Genomic DNA, 24,011 nt, shown 5'->3' on the forward strand with positions numbered 1-24,011 from the left:
CCACTCCACTCCACTCTCAGCATCCCTGCTCCCCTCCACTCCCCTCTCAGCATCCCTCCTTCAGTCCAGTCCGCTCTCAGCATCACTCCTCCACTCCAGTCCCCTCTCAGCATCCCTTCTTCAGTCTAGTCCCCTCAACATCTCTCCTCCACTCCAGTTCCCTCTCAGCATCCCTCCTCCACTCCACTCCCCTCTCAGCATCCCTTCTTCAGTCTAGTCCCCTCAACATCTCTCCTCCACTCCAGTCCCCTCTCAGCATCCCTCCTCCACTCTAGTCCCCTCTCAGCATCCCTCCTCCATTCCACTCCCCTCTCAGCATCCCTCCTGCACTCCAGTCCCGTCTCAACATCCCTCCTCCACTCCAGTCCCCACTCAGCATCCCTCCTCCACTCCAGTCCCCTCTCAGCATCCCTCCTCCCCTCCACTCCCCTCTCAGCATCCCTCCTCCTGTCCAGTCCCGTCTCAACATCTCTCCTCCACTCCCCTCTCAGCATCGCTCCTGCACTCCAGTCCCGTCTCAACATCCCTCCTCCACTCCAGTCCCCTCTCAGCATCCCCTCCCCTCCACTCCCCTCTCAGCATCCCTCCTCCAGTCCAGTCCCGTCTCAACATCCCTCCTCCACTCCAGTACAGTCTCATAGTCCCTCCTCCACTCCCCTCTCAACATCTCTCCTCCACTCGTCCCCTCTCAGCATCCCTCCTCCAGTCCAGTCCAGTCTCAACATCTCTCCTCCACTCCACTCCCCTCTCAGCATCCCTGCTCCACACCACTCCCCTCTCAGAATCCCTCCTCCACTCCTCTCCACTCTCAGCATCCCTCCTTCAGTCCAGTCCCGTCTCAACATCTCTCCTCCACTCCAATCCACTCTCAGCATCCCTCCTCCAGTCCAGTCCCGTCTCAACATCTCTCCTCCACTCTACTCCCCTCTCAGCATCCCCCACCACTCCAGTCCCCTCTCAGCATCCCTCCTTCAGTCCAGTCCCGTCTCAACATCTCTCCTCCAATCCACTCCACTCTCAGCATCCCTCATCCCCTCCACTCCCCTCTCAGCATCCATCCTCCACTCCAGTCCCCTCTCAGCATCCCTCCTCCACTCCAGTCCCCTCTCAGCATCCCTACTCCACTCCACTCAGCTCTCAGCATCCCTCCTCCAGTCCAGTCCCGTCTCAACATCCCTCCTCCACTCCACTCCCCTCTCAGCATCCCTCCTCCCCTCCACTCCCCGCTCAGCATCCCTCCTCCACTCCAGTCCCCTCTCAGCATCCCTCCTCCACTCCACTCACCTCTCAGCATCCCTCCTCCAGTCCAGTCCTGTCTCAACATCCCTCCTCCACTCCACTCCCCTCTCAGCATCCCTCGTCCACTCCCATCTAAGCATCCCTCCTCCACTCCAGTCCGCTCTCAGCATCCCTCCTCCACTCCACTCCCCTCTCAGCATCCCTCCTCCAGTCCAGTCCCGCCTCAACATCCCTCCTCCACTCCACTCCCCTCTCAGCATCCCTCCTCTAGTCCAGTCCCGTCTCAACATCCCTCCTCCACTCCACTCCCCTCTCAGCATCCCTCCTCCACTCCACTCCCCTCTCAGAATCCCTCCTCCAGTCCAGTCCCGTCTCAACATCTCTCCTCCACTCCACTCCCCTCTCAGCAACCCTCCTCCACTCCACTCCCCTCTCAGAATCCCTCCTCCAGTCCAGTCCCGTCTCAACATCTCTCCTCCACTCGTCCCCTCTCAGCATCCCCCCTCCACTCCAGTCCCCTCTCAACATCCGTCCTCCCCTCCACTCCCCTCACAGCATCCCTCCTCCAGTACAGTCCCCTCTCAGCATCCCTCCTCCACTCCCATCCCCTCTCAGCATTCCTCCTCCACTCCAGTCCCCTCTCAGCATCCCTCCTCCACTCCCCTCTCAACATCCCTCCTCCCCTCCACTCCCCTCACAGCATCCCTCCTCCAGTCCAGTCCCGTCTCAACATCTCTCCTCCACTCCCCTCTCAGCATCCCTCCTCCACTCCACTCTCAGCATCCCTCCTCCACTCCCATCCCCTCTCAGCATCCCTCCTCCACTCCACTCTCAGCATACCTCCTCCAGACCAGTCCCGTCTCAACATCTCTCCTCCAGTCCCATCCGCTCTCAGCATTCCTCCTCCACTCCACTCCGCTCTCAGCATCCCTCCTTCAGTCCAGTCCCCTCTCAGCATCCCTCCTCCACTCCACTCCCCTCTCAGCGTCCGTCCTCCACTCCAATCCCCTCTCAGCATCACTCCTCCACTCCACTCCCCTCTCAGCATCCCTCCTACACTCCACTCCCCTCTCAGCATCCCTCCTCCAGTCCAGTCCCGTCACAACATCCCTCCTCCACTCCAGTACCCTCTCATAGTCCCTCCTACACTCCCCTCTCAACATCTCTCCTCCACTCGTCCCCTCTCAGCATCCCTCCTCCAGTCCAGTCCCGTCACAACATCCCTCCTCCACTCCAGTACCCTCTCATAGTCCACCTCCACTCCAGTCCCCTCTCAGCATCCCTCCTTGTCCAGACCCGTCTCAATATCCCTCCTCCACTCCACTCCACACTCAGCATCCCTCCTCCCCTCCACTCTCAGCATCCCTCCTCCACTCCAATCCCCTCTCAGCATCCCTCCTCCAGTCCAGTCCCGTCACAACATCCCTCCTCCACTCCAGTAACCTCTCATAGTCCCTCCTCCACTCCCCTCTCAACATCTCTCCTCCACTCGTCCCCTCTCAGCATCCCTCCTCCAGTCCAGTCCCGTCACAACATCCCTCCTCCACTCCAGTACCCTCTCATAGTCCACCTCCACTCCAGTCCCCTCTCAGCATCCCTCCTTGTCCAGACCCGTCACAACATCCCTCCTCCACTCCAGTACCCTCTCATAGTCCCTCCTCCACTCCCCTCTCAACATCTCTCCTCCACTCGTCCCCTCTCAGCATCCCTCCTCCAGTCCAGTCCCGTCTCAACATCCCTCCTCCACACTACTCCCCTCTCAGCATCCCTCCTCCACTCCACTCCACTCTCAGCATCCCTGCTCCACTCCACTCCCCTCTCAGCATCCCTCCTCCACTCCACTCCCCTCTCGGCATACCTCCTCTAGTCCAGTCCCGTCTCAACATCTCTCCTCCACTCCACTCCCCTCTCAGCAACCCTCCTCCACTCCACTCCCCTCTCAGCATCCCTCCTCCAGTCCAGTCCCGTCTCAACATCCCTCCTCCACTCCTCTCCCCTCTCAGCATCCCTCCTCCAGTCCAGTCCCGTCTCAGAATCTCTCCTCCACTCGTCCCCTCAGCATCCCTCCTCCGCTTCAGTCCCCTCTCAGCAATCCTCCTCCCCTCCACACCCCTCACAGCATCCCTCCTCCAGTCCCATCCCCTCTCAGCATCCCTCCTCCACTCCCATCCCCTCTCAGCATTCCTCCTCCAGTCCAGTCCCCTCTCAGCATCCCTCCTCCACTCCACTCTCAGCATACCTCCTCCAGTCCAGTCCCGTCTCAACATCTCCCCTCCAGTCCCCTCCCCTCTCAGCATCCCTCCTCCACTCCACTCCCCTCTCAGCATCCCTCCTCCACTCCAGTCCACTCAGCATCCCTCCTCCACTCCACTCCCCTCTCAGCATCCCTCCTTCAGTCCAGACTCGTCTCAACATCCCTCCTCCACTCCACTCCACTCTCAGCATCCCTCCTCCCCTCCACTCCCCTCTCAGCATCCCTCCTCCACTCCAGTCCACTCTCAGCATCCCTCCTCCACTCCACTCCCCTCTCAGCATCCCTCCTCCAGTCCAGTCCCATCACAACATCCCTCCTCCACTCCAGTACCCTCTCATAGTCCCTCCTCCACTCCCCTCTCAACATCTCTCCTCCACTCGTCCCCTCTCAGCATCCCTCCTTCAGTCCAGACTCGTCTCAACATCCCTCCTCCACTCCACTCCACTCTGAGCATCCCTCCTCCCCTCCACTCCCCTCTCAGCATCCCTCCTCCACTCCAGTCCCGTCTCAACATCCCTCCTCCACACCACTCCCCTCTCAGCATCCCTTCTTCAGTCTAGTCCCCTCAACATCTCTCCTCCACTCCAGTCCCCTCTCAGCATCCCTCCTCCACACCAATCCCTTCTTAGCAATCCCTCCTCCACTACACTCCCCTCTCAGCATCCCTCCTCCAGTCCAGTCCCTTCTCAACATCCCTCCTCCACTCCACTCCCCTCTCAGCAACCCTCCTCCACTCCACTCCCCTCTCAGAATCCCTCCTCCAGTCGAGTCCCGTCTCAACATCTCTCCTCCACTCGTCCCCTCAGCATCCCTCCTCCACTTCAGTCCCCTCTCAGCATCCCTCCTCCCCTCCACACCCCTCACAGCATCCCTCCTCCAGTCCCATCCCCTCTCAGCATCCCTCCTCCACTCCCATCCCCTCTCAGCATTCCTCCTCCAGTCCAGTCCCCTCTCAGCATCCCTCCTCCACTCCACTCTCAGTATACCTCCTCCAGTCCAGTCCCGTCTCAACATCTCTCCTCCAGTCCCCTCCCCTCTCAGCATCCCTCCTCCACTCCACTCCCCTCTCAGCATCCCTCCTCCACTCCAGTCCACTCAGCATCCCTCCTCCCCTCCACTCCCCTCTCAGCATCCCTCCTCCACTCCAGTCCACTCTCAGCATCCCTCCTCCACTCCACTCCCCTCTCAGCATCCCTCCTCCAGTCCAGTCCCATCACAACATCCCTCCTCCACTCCAGTACCCTCTCATAGATCCTCCTCCACTCCCCTCTCAACATCTCTCCTCCACTCGTCCCCTCTCAGCATCCCTCCTTCAGTCCAGACTCGTCTCAACATCCCTCCTCCACTCCACTCCACTCTGAGCATCCCTCCTCCCATCCACTCCCCTCTCAGCATCCCTCCTCCCCTCCACTCCCCTCTCAGCATCCCTCCTCCACTCCACTCCCCTCTCAGCAACCCTCCTCCAGTCCAGTCCCGCCTCAACATCCCTCCTCCACTCCACTCCCCTCTCAGCATCCCTCCTCCAGTCCAGTCCCGTCTCAACATCCCTCCTCCACTCCACTCCCCTCTCAGCATCCCTCCTCCACTCCACTCCCCTCTCAGAATCCCTCCTCCAGTCCAGTCCCGTCTCAACATCTCTCCTCCACTCCACTCCCCTCTCAGCAACCCTCCTCCACTCCACTCCCCTCTCAGAATCCCTCCTCCAGTCCAGTCCCGTCTCAACATCTCTCCTCCACTCGTCCCCTCTCAGCATCCCCCCTCCACTCCAGTCCCCTCTCAACATCCGTCCTCCCCTCCACTCCCCTCACAGCATCCCTCCTCCAGTACAGTCCCCTCTCAGCATCCCTCCTCCACTCCCATCCCCTCTCAGCATTCCTCCTCCACTCCAGTCCCCTCTCAGCATCCCTCCTCCACTCCCCTCTCAACATCCCTCCTCCCCTCCACTCCCCTCTCAGCATCCCTCCTCTAGTCCAGTCCCGTCTCAACATCTCTCCTCCACTCCCCTCTCAGCATCCCTCCTCCACTCCCATCCCCTCTCAGCATCCCTCCTCCACTCCACTCTCAGCATACCTCCTCCAGACCAGTCCCGTCTCAACATCTCTCCTCCAGTCCCATCCCCTCTCAGCATTCCTCCTCCACTCCACTCCCCTCTCAGCATCCCTCCTTCAGTCCAGTCCCCTCTCAGCATCCCTCGTCCACTCCACTCCCCTCTCAGCGTCCGTCCTCCACTCCAATCCCCTCTCAGCATCACTCCTCCACTCCACTCCCCTCTCAGCATCCCTCCTACACTCCACTCCCCTCTCAGCATCCCTCCTCCAGTCCAGTCCCGTCACAACATCCCTCCTCCACTCCAGTACCCTCTCATAGTACCTCCTCCACTCCCCTCTCAACATCTCTCCTCCACTCGTCCCCTCTCAGCATCCCTCCTCCAGTCCAGTCCCGTCACAACATCCCTCCTCCACTCCAGTACCCTCTCATAGTCCACCTCCACTCCAGTCCCCTCTCAGCATCCCTCCTTGTCCAGACCCGTCTCAACATCCCTCCTCCACTCCACTCCTGTCCACACTCAGCATCCCTCCTCCCCTCCACTCCTGTCCACTCTCAGCATCCCTCCTCCACTCCACTCCCCTCTCAGCATCCCTCCTCCAGTCCAGTCCCGTCACAACATCCCTCCTCCACTCTAGTACCCTCTCATAGTCCCTCCTCCACTCCCCTCTCAACATCTCTCCTCCACTCGTCCCCTCTCAGCATCCCTCCTCCAGTCCATTCCCGTCTCAACATCCCTCCTCCACACTACTCCCCTCTCAGCATCCCTCCTCCACTCCACTCCACTCTCAGCATCCCTGCTCCACTCCACTCCCCTCTCAGCATCCCTCCTCCTCTCCACTCCCCTCTCAGCATACCTCCTCCAGTCCAGTCCCGTCTCAACATCTCTCCTCCACTCCACTCCCCTCTCAGCAACCCTCCTCCACTCCACTCCCCTCTCAGCATCCCTCCTACAGTCCAGTCCCGTCTCAACATCCCTCCTCCACTCCTCTCCCCTCTCAGCATCCCTCCTCCAGTCCAGTCCCGTCTCAAAATCTCTCCTCCACTCGTCCCCTCAGCATCCCTCCTCCACTTCAGTCCCCTCTCAGCATCCCTCCTCCACTCCACACCCCTCACAGCATCCCTCCTCCAGTCCCATCCCCTCTCAGCATCCCTCCTCCACTCCCATCCCCTCTCAGCATTCCTCCTCCAGTCCAGTCCCCTCTCAGCATCCCTCCTCCACTCCACTCTCAGCATACCTCCTCCAGTCCAGTACCCTCTCATAGTACCTCCTCCACTCCCCTCTCAACATCTCTCCTCCACTCGTCCCCTCTCAGCATCCCTCCTCCAGTCCAGTCCCGTCACAACATCCCTCCTCCACTCCAGTACCCTCTCATAGTCCACCTCCACTCCAGTCCCCTCTCAGCATCCCTCCTTGTCCAGACCCGTCTCAACATCCCTCCTCCACTCCACTCCTGTCCACACTCAGCATCCCTCCTCCCCTCCACTCCTGTCCACTCTCAGCATCCCTCCTCCACTCCACTCCCCTCTCAGCATCCCTCCTCCAGTCCAGTCCCGTCACAACATCCCTCCTCCACTCCAGTACCCTCTCATAGTCCCTCCTCCACTCCCCTCTCAACATCTCTCCTCCACTCGTCCCCTCTCAGCATCCCTCCTCCAGTCCATTCCCGTCTCAACATCCCTCCTCCACACTACTCCCCTCTCAGCATCCCTCCTCCACTCCACTCCACTCTCAGCATCCCTGCTCCACTCCACTCCCCTCTCAGCATCCCTCCTCCTCTCCACTCCCCTCTCAGCATACCTCCTCCAGTCCAGTCCCGTCTCAACATCTCTCCTCCACTCCACTCCCCTCTCAGCAACCCTCCTCCACTCCACTCCCCTCTCAGCATCCCTCCTCCAGTCCAGTCCCGTCTCAACATCCCTCCTCCACTCCTCTCCCCTCTCAGCATCCCTCCTCCAGTCCAGTCCCGTCTCAAAATCTCTCCTCCACTCGTCCCCTCAGCATCCCTCCTCCACTTCAGTCCCCTCTCAGCATCCCTCCTCCCCTCCACACCCCTCACAGCATCCCTCCTCCAGTCCCATCCCCTCTCAGCATCCCTCCTCCACTCCCATCCCCTCTCAGCATTCCTCCTCCAGTCCAGTCCCCTCTCAGCATCCCTCCTCCACTCCACTCTCAGCATACCTCCTCCAGTCCAGTACCCTCTCATAGTACCTCCTCCACTCCCCTCTCAACATCTCTCCTCCACTCGTCCCCTCTCAGCATCCCTCCTCCAGTCCAGTCCCGTCACAACATCCCTCCTCCACTCCAGTACCCTCTCATAGTCCACCTCCACTCCAGTCCCCTCTCAGCATCCCTCCTTGTCCAGACCCGTCTCAACATCCCTCCTCCACTCCACTCCTGTCCACACTCAGCATCCCTCCTCCCCTCCACTCCTGTCCACTCTCAGCATCCCTCCTCCACTCCACTCCCCTCTCAGCATCCCTCCTCCAGTCCAGTCCCGTCACAACATCCCTCCTCCACTCCAGTACCCTCTCATAGTCCCTCCTCCACTCCCCTCTCAACATCTCTCCTCCACTCGTCCCCTCTCAGCATCCCTCCTCCAGTCCATTCCCGTCTCAACATCCCTCCTCCACACTACTCCCCTCTCAGCATCCCTCCTCCACTCCACTCCACTCTCAGCATCCCTGCTCCACTCCACTCCCCTCTCAGCATCCCTCCTCCTCTCCACTCCCCTCTCAGCATACCTCCTCCAGTCCAGTCCCGTCTCAACATCTCTCCTCCACTCCACTCCCCTCTCAGCAACCCTCCTCCACTCCACTCCCCTCTCAGCATCCCTCCTCCAGTCCAGTCCCGTCTCAACATCCCTCCTCCACTCCTCTCCCCTCTCAGCATCCCTCCTCCAGTCCAGTCCCGTCTCAAAATCTCTCCTCCACTCGTCCCCTCAGCATCCCTCCTCCACTTCAGTCCCCTCTCAGCATCCCTCCTCCCCTCCACACCCCTCACAGCATCCCTCCTCCAGTCCCATCCCCTCTCAGCATCCCTCCTCCACTCCCATCCCCTCTCAGCATTCCTCCTCCAGTCCAGTCCCCTCTCAGCATCCCTCCTCCACTCCACTCTCAGCATACCTCCTCCAGTCCAGTCCCGTCTCAACATCTCTCCTCCAGTCCCCTCCCCTCTCAGCATCCCTCCTCCACTCCACTGCCCTCTCAGCATCCCTCCTCCACTCCAGTCCACTCAGCATCCCTCCTCCACTCCACTCCCCTCTCAGCATCCCTCCTTCAGTCCAGACTCGTCTCAACATCCCTCCTCCACTCCACTCCACTCTCAGCATCCCTCCTCCCCTCCACTCCCCTCTCAGCATCCCTCCTCCACTCCAGTCCACTCTCAGCATCCCTCCTCCACTCCACTCCCCTCTCAGCATCCCTCCTCCAGTCCAGTCCCATCACAACATCCCTCCTCCACTCCAGTACCCTCTCATAGTCCCTCCTCCACTCCCCTCTCAACATCTCTCCTCCACTCGTCCCCTCTCAGCATCCCTCCTTCAGTCCAGACTCGTCTCAACATCCCTCCTCCACTCCACTCCACTCTGAGCATCCCTCCTCCCCTCCACTCCCCTCTCAGCATCCCTCCTCCACTCCAGTCCCGTCTCAACATCCCTCCTCCACACCACTCCCCTCTCAGCATCCCTTCTTCAGTCTAGTCCCCTCAACATCTCTCCTCCACTCCAGTCCCCTCTCAGCATCCCTCCTCCACACCAATCCCTTCTTAGCAATCCCTCCTCCACTACACTCCCCTCTCAGCATCCCTCCTCCAGTCCAGTCCCTTCTCAACATCCCTCCTCCACTCCACTCCCCTCTCAGCAACCCTCCTCCACTCCACTCCCCTCTCAGCATCCCTCCTCCAGTCCAGTCCCGTCTCAACATCCCTCCTTCACTCCTCTCCCCTCTCAGCATCCCTCCTCCAGTCCAGTCCCGTCTCAAAATCTCTCCTCCACTCGTCCCCTCAGCATCCCTCCTCCACTTCAGTCCCCTCTCAGCATCCATCCTCCCCTCCACACCCCTCACAGCATCCCTCCTCCAGTCCCATCCCCTCTCAGCATCCCTCCTCCACTCCCATCCCCTCTCAGTATTCCTCCTCCAGTCCAGTCCCCTCTCAGCATCCCTCCTCCACTCCACTCTCAGCATACCTCCTCCAGTCCAGTCCCGTCTCAACATCTCTCCTCCAGTCCCCTCCCCTCTCAGCATCCCTCCTCCACTCCACTCCCCTCTCAGCATCCCTCCTCCACTCCAGTCCACTCAGCATCCCTCCTCCACTCCACTCCCCTCTCAGCATCCCTCCTTCAGTCCAGACTCGTCTCAACATCCCTCCTCCACTCCACTCCACTCTCCGCATCCCTCCTCCCCTCCACTCCCCTCTCAGCATCCCTCCTCCACTCCAGTCCACTCTCAGCATCCCGCCTCCACTCCACTCCCCTCTCAGCATCCCTCCTCCAGTCCAGTCCCATCACAACATCCCTCCTCCACTCCAGTACCCTCTCATAGTCCCTCCTCCACTCCCCTCTCAACATCTCTCCTCCACTCGTCCCCTCTCAGCATCCCTCCTTCAGTCCAGACTCGTCTCAACATCCCTCCTCCACTCCACTCCACTCTGAGCATCCCTCCTCCCCTCCACTCCCCTCTCAGCATCCCTCCTCCACTCCAGTCCCGTCTCAACATCCCTCCTCCACACCACTCCCCTCTCAGCATCCCTTCTTCAGTCTAGTCCCCTCAACATCTCTCCTCCACTCCCCTCTCAGCATCCCTCCTCCACACCAATCCCTTCTTAGCAATCCCTCCTCCACTCCACTCCCCTCTCAGCATCCCTCCTCCACTCCAGTCCACTCAGCATCCCTCCTCCCCTCCACTCCCCTCTCAGCATCCCTCCTCCACTCCAGTCCACTCTCAGCATCCCTCCTCCACTCCACTCCCCTCTCAGCATCCCTCCTCCAGTCCAGTCCCATCACAACATCCCTCCTCCACTCCAGTACCCTCTCATAGATCCTCCTCCACTCCCCTCTCAACATCTCTCCTCCACTCGTCCCCTCTCAGCATCCCTCCTTCAGTCCAGACTCGTCTCAACATCCCTCCTCCACTCCACTCCACTCTGAGCATCCCTCCTCCCATCCACTCCCCTCTCAGCATCCCTCCTCCCCTCCACTCCCCTCTCAGCATCCCTCCTCCACTCCACTCCCCTCTCAGCAACCCTCCTCCAGTCCAGTCCCGCCTCAACATCCCTCCTCCACTCCACTCCCCTCTCAGCATCCCTCCTCCAGTCCAGTCCCGTCTCAACATCCCTCCTCCACTCCACTCCCCTCTCAGCATCCCTCCTCCACTCCACTCCCCTCTCAGAATCCCTCCTCCAGTCCAGTCCCGTCTCAACATCTCTCCTCCACTCCACTCCCCTCTCAGCAACCCTCCTCCACTCCACTCCCCTCTCAGAATCCCTCCTCCAGTCCAGTCCCGTCTCAACATCTCTCCTCCACTCGTCCCCTCTCAGCATCGCTCCTCCACTCCAGTCCCCTCTCAACATCCGTCCTCCCCTCCACTCCCCTCACAGCATCCCTCCTCCAGTACAGTCCCCTCTCAGCATCCCTCCTCCACTCCCATCCCCTCTCAGCATTCCTCCTCCACTCCAGTCCCCTCTCAGCATCCCTCCTCCACTCCCCTCTCAACATCCCTCCTCCCCTCCACTCCCCTCTCAGCATCCCTCCTCTAGTCCAGTCCCGTCTCAACATCTCTCCTCCACTCCCCTCTCAGCATCCCTCCTCCACTCCCATCCCCTCTCAGCATCCCTCCTCCACTCCACTCTCAGCATACCTCCTCCAGACCAGTCCCGTCTCAACATCTCTCCTCCAGTCCCATCCCCTCTCAGCATTCCTCCTCCACTCCACTCCCCTCTCAGCATCCCTCCTTCAGTCCAGTCCCCTCTCAGCATCCCTCCTCCACTCCACTCCCCTCTCAGCGTCCGTCCTCCACTCCAATCCCCTCTCAGCATCACTCCTCCACTCCACTCCCCTCTCAGCATCCCTCCTACACTCCACTCCCCTCTCAGCATCCCTCCTCCAGTCCAGTCCCGTCACAACATCCCTCCTCCACTCCAGTACCCTCTCATAGTACCTCCTCCACTCCCCTCTCAACATCTCACCTCCACTCGTCCCCTCTCAGCATCCCTCCTCCAGTCCAGTCCCGTCACAACATCCCTCCTCCACTCCAGTACCCTCTCATAGTCCACCTCCACTCCAGTCCCCTCTCAGCATCCCTCCTTGTCCAGACCCGTCTCAACATCCCTCCTCCACTCCACTCCTGTCCACACTCAGCATCCCTCCTCCCCTCCACTCCTGTCCACTCTCAGCATCCCTCCTCCACTCCACTCCCCTCTCAGCATCCCTCCTCCAGTCCAGTCCCGTCACAACATCCCTCCTCCACTCTAGTACCCTCTCATAGTCCCTCCTCCACTCCCCTCTCAACATCTCTCCTCCACTCGTCCCCTCTCAGCATCCCTCCTCCAGTCCATTCCCGTCTCAACATCCCTCCTCCACACTACTCCCCTCTCAGCATCCCTCCTCCACTCCACTCCACTCTCAGCATCCCTGCTCCACTCCACTCCCCTCTCAGCATCCCTCCTCCTCTCCACTCCCCTCTCAGCATACCTCCTCCAGTCCAGTCCCGTCTCAACATCTCTCCTCCACTCCACTCCCCTCTCAGCAACCCTCCTCCACTCCACTCCCCTCTCAGCATCCCTCCTCCAGTCCAGTCCCGTCTCAACATCCCTCCTCCACTCCTCTCCCCTCTCAGCATCCCTCCTCCAGTCCAGTCCCGTCTCAAAATCTCTCCTCCACTCGTCCCCTCAGCATCCCTCCTCCACTTCAGTCCCCTCTCAGCATCCCTCCTCCACTCCACACCCCTCACAGCATCCCTCCTCCAGTCCCATCCCCTCTCAGCATCCCTCCTCCACTCCCATCCCCTCTCAGCATTCCTCCTCCAGTCCAGTCCCCTCTCAGCATCCCTCCTCCACTCCACTCTCAGCATACCTCCTCCAGTCCAGTACCCTCTCATAGTACCTCCTCCACTCCCCTCTCAACATCTCTCCTCCACTCGTCCCCTCTCAGCATCCCTCCTCCAGTCCAGTCCCGTCACAACATCCCTCCTCCACTCCAGTACCCTCTCATAGTCCACCTCCACTCCAGTCCCCTCTCAGCATCCCTCCTTGTCCAGACCCGTCTCAACATCCCTCCTCCACTCCACTCCTGTCCACACTCAGCATCCCTCCTCCCCTCCACTCCTGTCCACTCTCAGCATCCCTCCTCCACTCCACTCCCCTCTCAGCATCCCTCCTCCAGTCCAGTCCCGTCACAACATCCCTCCTCCACTCCAGTACCCTCTCATAGTCCCTCCTCCACTCCCCTCTCAACATCTCTCCTCCACTCGTCCCCTCTCAGCATCCCTCCTCCAGTCCATTCCCGTCTCAACATCCCTCCTCCACACTACTCCCCTCTCAGCATCCCTCCTCCACTCCACTCCACTCTCAGCATCCCTGCTCCACTCCACTCCCCTCTCAGCATCCCTCCTCCTCTCCACTCCCCTCTCAGCATACCTCCTCCAGTCCAGTCCCGTCTCAACATCTCTCCTCCACTCCACTCCCCTCTCAGCAACCCTCCTCCACTCCACTCCCCTCTCAGCATCCCTCCTCCAGTCCAGTCCCGTCTCAACATCCCTCCTCCACTCCTCTCCCCTCTCAGCATCCCTCCTCCAGTCCAGTCCCGTCTCAAAATCTCTCCTCCACTCGTCCCCTCAGCATCCCTCCTCCACTTCAGTCCCCTCTCAGCATCCCTCCTCCCCTCCACACCCCTCACAGCATCCCTCCTCCAGTCCCATCCCCTCTCAGCATCCCTCCTCCACTCCCATCCCCTCTCAGCATTCCTCCTCCAGTCCAGTCCCCTCTCAGCATCCCTCCTCCACTCCACTCTCAGCATACCTCCTCCAGTCCAGTACCCTCTCATAGTACCTCCTCCACTCCCCTCTCAACATCTCTCCTCCACTCGTCCCCTCTCAGCATCCCTCCTCCAGTCCAGTCCCGTCACAACATCCCTCCTCCACTCCAGTACCCTCTCATAGTCCACCTCCACTCCAGTCCCTTCTCAGCATCCCTCCTTGTCCAGACCCGTCTCAACATCCCTCCTCCACTCCACTCCTGTCCACACTCAGCATCCCTCCTCCCCTCCACTCCTGTCCACTCTCAGCATCCCTCCTCCACTCCACTCCCCTCTCAGCATCCCTCCTCCAGTCCAGTCCCGTCACAACATCCCTCCTCCACTCCAGTACCCTCTCATAGTCCCTCCTCCACTCCCCTCTCAACATCTCTCCTCCACTCGTCCCCTCTCAGCATCCCTCCTCCAGTCCATTCCCGTCTCAACATCCCTCCTCCACACTACTCCCCTCTCAGCATCCCTCCTCCACTCCACTCCACTCTCAGCATCCCTGCTCCACTCCACTCCCCTCTCAGCATCCCTCCTCCTCTCCACTCCCCTCTCAGCATACCTCCTCCAGTCCAGTCCCGTCTCAACATCTCTCCTCCACTCCACTCCCCTCTCAGCAACCCTCCTCCACTCCACTCCCCTCTCAGCATCCCTCCTCCAGTCCAGTCCCGTCTCAACATCCCTCCTCCACTCCTCTCCCCTCTCAGCATCCCTCCTCCAGTCCAGTCCCGTCTCAAAATCTCTCCTCCACTCGTCCCCTCAGCATCCCTCCTCCACTTCAGTCCCCTCTCAGCATCCCTCCTCCCCTCCACACCCCTCACAGCATCCCTCCTCCAGTCCCATCCCCTCTCAGCATCCCTCCTCCACTCCCATCCCCTCTCAGCATTCCTCCTCCAGTCCAGTCCCCTCTCAGCATCCCTCCTCCACTCCACTCTCAGCATACCTCCTCCAGTCCAGTCCCGTCTCAACATCTCTCCTCCAGTCCCCTCCCCTCTCAGCATCCCTCCTCCACTCCACTGCCCTCTCAGCATCCCTCCTCCACTCCAGTCCACTCAGCATCCCTCCTCCACTCCACTCCCCTCTCAGCATCCCTCCTTCAGTCCAGACTCGTCTCAACATCCCTCCTCCACTCCACTCCACTCTCAGCATCCCTCCTCCCCTCCACTCCCCTCTCAGCATCCCTCCTCCACTCCAGTCCACTCTCAGCATCCCTCCTCCACTCCACTCCCCTCTCAGCATCCCTCCTCCAGTCCAGTCCCATCACAACATCCCTCCTCCACTCCAGTAGCCTCTCATAGTCCCTCCTCCACTCCCCTCTCAACATCTCTCCTCCACTCGTCCCCTCTCAGCATCCCTCCTTCAGTCCAGACTCGTCTCAACATCCCTCCTCCACTCCACTCCACTCTGAGCATCCCTCCTCCCCTCCACTCCCCTCTCAGCATCCCTCCTCCACTCCAGTCCCGTCTCAACATCCCTCCTCCACACCACTCCCCTCTCAGCATCCCTTCTTCAGTCTAGTCCCCTCAACATCTCTCCTCCACTCCAGTCCCCTCTCAGCATCCCTCCTCCACACCAATCCCTTCTTAGCAATCCCTCCTCCACTACACTCCCCTCTCAGCATCCCTCCTCCAGTCCAGTCCCTTCTCAACATCCCTCCTCCACTACACTCCCCTCTCAGCAACCCTCCTCCACTCCACTCCCCTCTCAGCATCCCTCCTCCAGTCCAGTCCCGTCACAACATCCCTCCTTCACTCCTCTCCCCTCTCAGCATCCCTCCTCCAGTCCAGTCCCGTCTCAAAATCTCTCCTCCACTCGTCCCCTCAGCATCCCTCCTCCACTTCAGTCCCCTCTCAGCATCCATCCTCCCCTCCACACCCCTCACAGCATCCCTCCTCCAGTCCCATCCCCTCTCAGCATCCCTCCTCCACTCCCATCCCCTCTCAGTATTCCTCCTCCAGTCCAGTCCCCTCTCAGCATCCCTCCTCCACTCCACTCTCAGCATACCTCCTCCAGTCCAGTCCCGTCTCAACATCTCTCCTCCAGTCCCCTCCCCTCTCAGCATCCCTCCTCCACTCCACTCCCCTCTCAGCATCCCTCCTCCACTCCAGTCCACTCAGCATCCCTCCTCCACTCCACTCCCCTCTCAGCATCCCTCCTTCAGTCCAGACTCGTCTCAACATCCCTCCTCCACTCCACTCCACTCTCCGCATCCCTCCTCCCCTCCACTCCCCTCTCAGCATCCCTCCTCCACTCCAGTCCACTCTCAGCATCCCGCCTCCACTCCACTCCCCTCTCAGCATCCCTCCTCCAGTCCAGTCCCATCACAACATCCCTCCTCCACTCCAGTACCCTCTCATAGTCCCTCCTCCACTCCCCTCTCAACATCTCTCCTCCACTCGTCCCCTCTCAGCATCCCTCCTTCAGTCCAGACTCGTCTCAACATCCCTCCTCCACTCCACTCCACTCTGAGCATCCCTCCTCCCCTCCACTCCCCTCTCAGCATCCCTCCTCCACTCCAGTCCCGTCTCAACATCCCTCCTCCACACCACTCCCCTCTCAGCATCCCTTCTTCAGTCTAGTCCCCTCAACATCTCTCCTCCACTCCCCTCTCAGCATCCCTCCTCCACACCAATCCCTTCTTAGCAATCCCTCCTCCACTACACTCCCCTCTCAGCATCCCTCCTCCAGTCCAATCCCTTCTCAACATCCCTCCTCCACTCCCGAACCAGAAGGAATGTGAGGTGTTGCCCCTCCATCCGGATTCTGGCCTCATCAGGTGAGTGCAGGAGTCCTTGGACAGACACGTGGGAATGGGAATCGGGAGTTGAATTGAAATGGGTAGCCACTGGGACAACAATTTGGAAAGGAGGTCTCTGATCTGAAGAGATACCAAAACCATCCAGTCCCTGTTCAGCAACTCTCCCTGGTGAATGTCTGTGACCGGTCACTACTCGCAGTCAAAGCCCAGATGAATATTTGGGGCTGAAGGAGAGAAAGATCGTTCCCTTCAATGATCCCCACCACAGTTACCCGAGCTCGCAGACCCTGCTGGGGGGGTGGTCAAACCCAAATCAGGCTCTCCAGTCACTGATATCCGGATTTCCTGAGTTGTGTCCGACTGGGAATCTGTTCCGGAGCTCGCAGACCCTGCTGGGGTGGGGTGTGTTCAAACCCAGACTCGGCTCACTTGTCTCTGATCCCCTCTAATTTCCTGTTTAATACCTCCAACCCTTGTCGGCCAAACCCATCTTGTCACGTTTCCCTCTCTCTGTCTGAATCACTCTCCAGTCAGTCACTCCTTCCTTCCCTCAGTTGGAGTGTCCCCTTCACTAATCTCTCCCCATCTCCTCGACCCCTCTCCATCTCCCCCTCTCCTCGGACCCTCACCATCTCCCCCTCCCCTCAGACCCTCACCATCTCCCTCTCCCCTCGGCCTCAACATCACTTCCACTCCCCGTCTCCCCGTCCCCTCGACCCCTCCCCATATCCCCCTCTCCTCGGACCCTCACCATCTCCCCCTCTCCTCAGACCCTCACCATCTCCCTCTCCCCTCGGCCTCAACATCACCCCCACTCCCCTTCTCCCTCTACCCTCGGCCTCAACATCACCCCCACTCCCCGTCTCCCCTTCCCCTCGACCCCTCCCCATCTCCCCCTCTCCTCGGACCCTCCCCATCTCCCCCTGTCCTCGGACCCTCCCCATCTCCCCCTCTCCACAGACCCTCACCATCTCCCTCTACCCTCGGACCCTCACCATTTCTCCTCCCCTCAGACCCTCACCATCTCCCCCTCCCCTCAGACCCTCACCATCTCCCTCTCTCCTCTGCCTCAACGTCACTCCCACTCCCCGTCTCCCCTTCCCCTCGACCCCTCCCCATCTCCCCCTCTCCTCAGACCCTCACCATCTCCCTCTACCCTCGGACCCTCACCATTTCCCCCTCCCCTCAGACCCTCACGATCTCCCTCTCCCCTCTGCCTCAACGTCACTCCCACTCCCCGTCTCCCATTACCCTCGACCCCTCCGCATCTCCCCCTCTCCTCGGACCCTCACCATCTCCCCCTCCCCTCGGACCCTCACCATCTCCCCCTCTCCTTGGACCACCATTTCTCCTCCCCTCAGACCCTCACCATCTCCCTCTACCCTCGCCCTCAACATCACCCCCACTCCCCGTCTCCCTCTACCCTCAGTCTCAACATCACCCCCTCTCACCGTCTCCCCTTCCCCTCCACCCCTCACCATCTCCCTCTCCCCTCGGCCTCAAAATCACCCCCACTCCCCGTCTCCCTCTACCCTCAGCCTCAACATCACCCCCACTCCCCGTCTCCCCTTCCCCTCGACCCCTCCCCATCTCTCCCTCTCCTCGCACCCTCACCATCTCCCCCTCCCCTCAGACCCTCACCATTTCTCCTCCCCTCAGAACCTCACCATCTCCCTCTACCCTCGGACCCTCACCATTTCTCCTCCCCTCAGACCCTCACCATCTCCCTCTACCCTCGGACCCTCAACATTTCTCCTCCCCTCAGACCCTCCCCTTCTCCCCCTCTCCTCGGACCCTCACCATTTCTCCTCCCCTCAGAACCTCACCATCTCCCCCTCCCCTCAGACCCTCACCATCTCCCCCTCCCCTCAGACCCTCACCATTTCTCCTCCCCTCGGACCCTCACCATTTCTCCTCCCCTCAGACCCTCACCATCTCCCTCTACCCTCAGACCCTCACCATTTCTCCTCCCCTCGGACCCTCACCATTTCTCCTCCCAGAACCTCACCATCTCCCCCTCCCCTCAGACCCTCACCATTTCTCCTCCCCTCGGACCCTCACCATTTCTCCTCCCCTCAGACCCTCACCATCTCCCTCTACCCTCGGACCCTCACCATTTCTCCTCCCCTTAGACCCTCACCATCTCCCCCTCCCCTCAGACCCTCACCATTTCTCCTCCCCTCAGACCCTCACCATTTCTCCTCCCCTCAGACCCTCACCATCTCCCTCTACCCTCGGACCCTCACCATTTCTCCTCCCCTCAGAACCTCACCATCTCCCCCTCCCCTCAGACCCTCACCATCTCCCCCTCCCCTCAGACCCTTACCATTTCTCCTCCCCTCGGACCCTCACCATTTCTCCTCCCCTCAGACCCTCACCATCTCCCTCTACCCTCAGACCCTCACCATTTCTCCTCCCCTCGGACCCTCACCATTTCTCCTCCCCTCAGAACCTCACCATCTCCCTCTACCCTCGGACCCTCACCATTTCTCCTCCCCTCAGACCCTCACCATCTCCCTCTACCCTCGGACCCTCACCATTTCTCCTCCCCTCAGACCCTCACCATCTCCCTCTACCCTCGGACCCTCACCATTTCTCCTCCCCTCAGACCCTCACCATCTCCCCCTCTCCTCAGACCCTCACCATTTCTCCTCCCCTCAGACCCTCACCATCTCCCCCTCCCCTCAGACCCTCACCATCTCCCCCTCCCCTCAGACCCTCACCATTTCTCCTCCCCTCGGACCCTCACCATTTCTCCTCCCCTCAGACCCTCACCATCTCCCTCTACCCTCAGACCCTCACCATTTCTCCTCCCCTCGGACCCTCACCATCTCCCTCTACCCTTGGACCCTCACCATTTCTCCTCCCCTTAGACCCTCACTATCTCCCTCTACCCTCGGACCCTCACCATTTCTCCTCCCCTCAGACCCTCACCATCTCCCTCTACCCTCGGACCCTCACCATTTCTCCTCCCCTCACACCCTCACCATCTCCCTCTACCCTCGGACCCTCACCATTTCTCCTCCCAGAACCTCACCATCTCCCCCTCCCCTCAGACCCTCACCATTTCTCCTCCCCTCGGACCCTCACCATTTCTCCTCCCCTCCGACCCTCACCATCTCCCTCTACCCTCGGACCCTCACCATTTCTCCTCCCCTTAGACCCTCACCATCTCCCCCTCCCCTCAGACCCTCACCATTTCTCCTCCCCTCAGACCCTCACCATTTCTCCTCCCCTCAGACCCTCACCATCTCCCTCTACCCTCGGACCCTCACCATTTCTCCTCCCCTCAGAACCTCACCATCTCCCCCTCCCCTCAGACCCTCACCATCTCCCCCTCCCCTCAGACCCTCACCATTTCTCCTCCCCTCGGACCCTCACCATTTCTCCTCCCCTCAGACCCTCACCATCTCCCTCTACCCTCAGACCCTCACCATTTCTCCTCCCCTCGGACCCTCACCATTTCTCCTCCCCTCAGACCCTCACCATCTCCCTCTACCCTCGGACCCTCACCATTTCTCCTCCCCTCAGACCCTCACCATCTGCCTCTACCCTCGGACCCTCACCATTTCTCCTCCCCTCAGACCCTCACCATCTCCCCCTCTCCTCAGACCCTCACCATTTCTCCTCCCCTCAGACCCTCACCATCTCCCCCTCCCCTCAGACCCTCACCATCTCCCTCTACCCTCGGACTCTCACCATTTCTCCTCCCCTCAGACCCTCACCATCTCCCTCTACCCTCGGACCCTCACCATCTCCCTCTACCCTCGGACCCTCACCATTTCTCCTCCCCTCAGACCCTCACCATCTCCCTCTACCCTCGGACCCTCACCATTTCTCCTCCCCTCAGACCCTCACTATCTCCCTCTACCCTCGGACCCTCACCATTTCTCCTCCCCTCAGACCCTCACCATCTCCCTCTACCCTCGGACCCTCACCATTTCTCCTCCCCTCAGACCCTCACCATCACCCTCTACCCTCGGACCCTCACCATTTCTCCTCCCCTCAGACCCTCACCATCTCCCTCTACCCTCGGACCCTCACCATTTCTCCTCCCCTCAGACCCTCACCATCTCCCTCTACCCTCGGACCCTCACCATTTCTCCTCCCCTCAGACCCTCACCATCTCCCCCTCCCCTCAGACCCTCACGATCTCCCTCTATCCTCGGACCCTCACCATCTCCCCCTCCCCTCAGACCCTCACCATCTCCCTCTACCCTCGGACCCTCACCATCTCCCCCTCCCCTCAGACCCTCACCATCTCCCTCTACCCTCAGACCCTCACCATCTCCCCCTCCCCTCAGACCCTCACCATCTCCCTCTACCCTCAGACCCTCACCATTTCTCCTCCCCTCAGACCCTCACCATCTCCCCCTCTCCTCGGACCCTCACCATTTCTCCTCCCATCAGACCCTCACCATCTCCCTCTACCCTCGGACCCTCACCATTTCTCCTCCCCTCAGACCCTCACCATCTCCCTCTACCCTCGGACCCTCACCATTTCTCCTCCCCTCAGACCCTCACCATCTCCCCCTCTCCTCAGACCCTCACCATTTCTCCTCCCCTCCACCCCTCACCATCTCCCTCTCCCCTCGGCCTCAAAATCACCCCCACTCCCCGTCTCCCTCTACCCTCAGCCTCAACATCACCCCCACTCCCCGTCTCCCCTTCCCCTCGACCCCTCCCCATCTCCCCCTCTCCTCGCACCCTCACCATCTCCCCCTCCCCTCAGACCCTCACCATTTCTCCTCCCCTCAGAACCTCACCATCTCCCTCTACCCTCGGACCCTCACCATTTCTCCTCCCCTCAGACCCTCACCATCTCCCTCTACCCTCGGACCCTCAACATTTCTCCTCCCCTCAGACACTCCCCTTCTCCCCCTCTCCTCGGACCCTCACCATTTCTCCTCCCCTCAGAACCTCACCATCTCCCCCTCCCCTCAGACCCTCACCATCTCCCCCTCCCCTCAGACCCTCACCATTTCTCCTCCCCTCGGACCCTCACCATTTCTCCTCCCCTCAGACCCTCACCATCTCCCTCTACCCTCAGACCCTCACCATTTCTCCTCCCCTCGGACCCTCACCATTTCTCCTCCCAGAACCTCACCATCTCCCCCTCCCCTCAGACCCTCACCATTTCTCCTCCCCTCGGACCCTCACCATTTCTCCTCCCCTCAGACCCTCACCATCTCCCTCTACCCTCGGACCCTCACCATTTCTCCTCCCCTTAGACCCTCACCATCTCCCCCTCCCCTCAGACCCTCACCATTTCTCCTCCCCTCAGACCCTCACCATTTCTCCTCCCCTCAGACCCTCACCATCTCCCTCTACCCTCGGACCCTCACCATTTCTCCTCCCCTCAGAACCTCACCATCTCCCCCTCCCCTCAGACCCTCACCATCTCCCCCTCCCCTCAGACCCTTACCATTTCTCCTCCCCTCGGACCCTCACCATTTCTCCTCCCCTCAGACCCTCACCATCTCCCTCTACCCTCAGACCCTCACCATTTCTCCTCCCCTCGGACCCTCACCATTTCTCCTCCCCTCAGAACCTCACCATCTCCCTCTACCCTCGGACCCTCACCATTTCTCCTCCCCTCAGACCCTCACCATCTCCCTCTACCCTCGGACCCTCACCATTTCTCCTCCCCTCAGACCCTCACCATCTCCCTCTACCCTCGGACCCTCACCATTTCTCCTCCCCTCAGACCCTCACCATCTCCCCCTCTCCTCAGACCCTCACCATTTCTCCTCCCCTCAGACCCTCACCATCTCCCCCTCCCCTCAGACCCTCACCATCTCCCCCTCCCCTCAGACCCTCACCATTTCTCCTCCCCTCGGACCCTCACCATTTCTCCTCCCCTCAGACCCTCACCATCTCCCTCTACCCTCAGACCCTCACCATTTCTCCTCCCCTCGGACCCTCACCATTTCTCCTCCCCTCAGAACCTCACCATCTCCCTCTACCCTCGGACCCGCACCATTTCTCCTCCCCTCAGACCCTCACCATCTCCCTCTACCCTCGGACCCTCACCATTTCTCCTCCCCTCAGACCCTCACCATCTGCCTCTACCCTCGGACCCTCACCATTTCTCCTCCCCTCAGACCCTCACCATCTCCCCCTCTCCTCAGACCCTCACCATTTCTCCTCCCCTCAGACCCTCACCATCTCCCCCTCCCCTCAGACCCTCACCATCTCCCTCTACCCTCGGACTCTCACCATTTCTCCTCCCCTCAGACCCTCACCATCTCCCTCTACCCTCGGACCCTCACCATCTCCCTCTACCCTCGGACCCTCACCATTTCTCCTCCCCTCAGACCCTCACCATCTCCCTCTACCCTCGGACCCTCACCATTTCTCCTCCCCTCAGACCCTCACTATCTCCCTCTACCCTCGGACCCTCACCATTTCTCCTCCCCTCAGACCCTCACCATCTCCCTCTACCCTCGGACCCTCACCATTTCTCCTCCCCTCAGACCCTCACCATCACCCTCTACCCTCGGACCCTCACCATTTCTCCTCCCCTCAGACCCTCACCATCTCCCTCTACCCTCGGACCCTCACCATTTCTCCTCCCCTCAGACCCTCACCATCTCCCTCTACCCTCGGACCCTCACCATTTCTCCTCCCCTCAGACCCTCACCATCTCCCCCTCCCCTCAGACCCTCACGATCTCCCTCTATCCTCGGACCCTCACCATCTCCCCCTCCCCTCAGACCCTCACCATCTCCCTCTACCCTCGGACCCTCACCATCTCCCCCTCCCCTCAGACCCTCACCATCTCCCTCTACCCTCAGACCCTCACCATCTCCCCCTCCCCTCAGACCCTCACCATCTCCCTCTACCCTCAGACCCTCACCATTTCTCCTCCCCTCAGACCCTCACCATCTCCCCCTCTCCTCGGACCCTCACCATTTCTCCTCCCATCAGACCCTCACCATCTCCCTCTACCCTCGGACCCTCACCATTTCTCCTCCCCTCAGACCCTCACCATCTCCCTCTACCCTCGGACCCTCACCATTTCTCCTCCCCTCAGACCCTCACCATCTCCCCCTCTCCTCAGACCCTCACCATTTCTCCTCCCCTCAGACCCTCACCATCTCCCCCTCCCCTCAGACCCTCACCATCTCCCTCTACCCTCGGACTCTCACCATTTCTCCTCCCCTCAGACCCTCACCATCTCCCTCTACCCTCGGACCCTCACCATTTCTCCTCCCCTCAGACCCTCACTATCTCCCTCTACCCTCGGACCCTCACCATTTCTCCTCCCCTCAGACCCTCACCATCTCCCTCTACCCTCGGACCCTCACCATTTCTCCTCCCCTCAGACCCTCACCAACTCCCCCTCTCCTCGGACCCTCATCATTTCTCCTCCCCTCAGACCCTCACCATCACCCTCTACCCTCGGACCCTCACCATTTCTCCTCCCCTCAGACCCTCACCATCTCCCTCTACCCTCGGACCCTCACCATTTCTCCTCCCCTCAGACCCTCATCATCTCCCTCTACCCTCGGACCCTCACCATTTCTCCTCCCCTCAGACCCTCACCATCTCCCCCTCCCCTCAGACCCTCACCATCTCCCTCTACCCTCGGACCCTCACCATCTCCCCCTCCCCTCAGACCCTCACCATCTCCCTCTACCCTCGGACCCTCACCATCTCCCCCTCCCCTCAGACCCTCACCATCTCCCTCTACCCT

The sequence above is a fragment of the Hemitrygon akajei genome, unplaced genomic scaffold (genome assembly GCF_048418815.1).
Source record: "Hemitrygon akajei unplaced genomic scaffold, sHemAka1.3 Scf000112, whole genome shotgun sequence".
Classification (NCBI taxonomy): Eukaryota; Metazoa; Chordata; class Chondrichthyes; order Myliobatiformes; family Dasyatidae; genus Hemitrygon; species Hemitrygon akajei.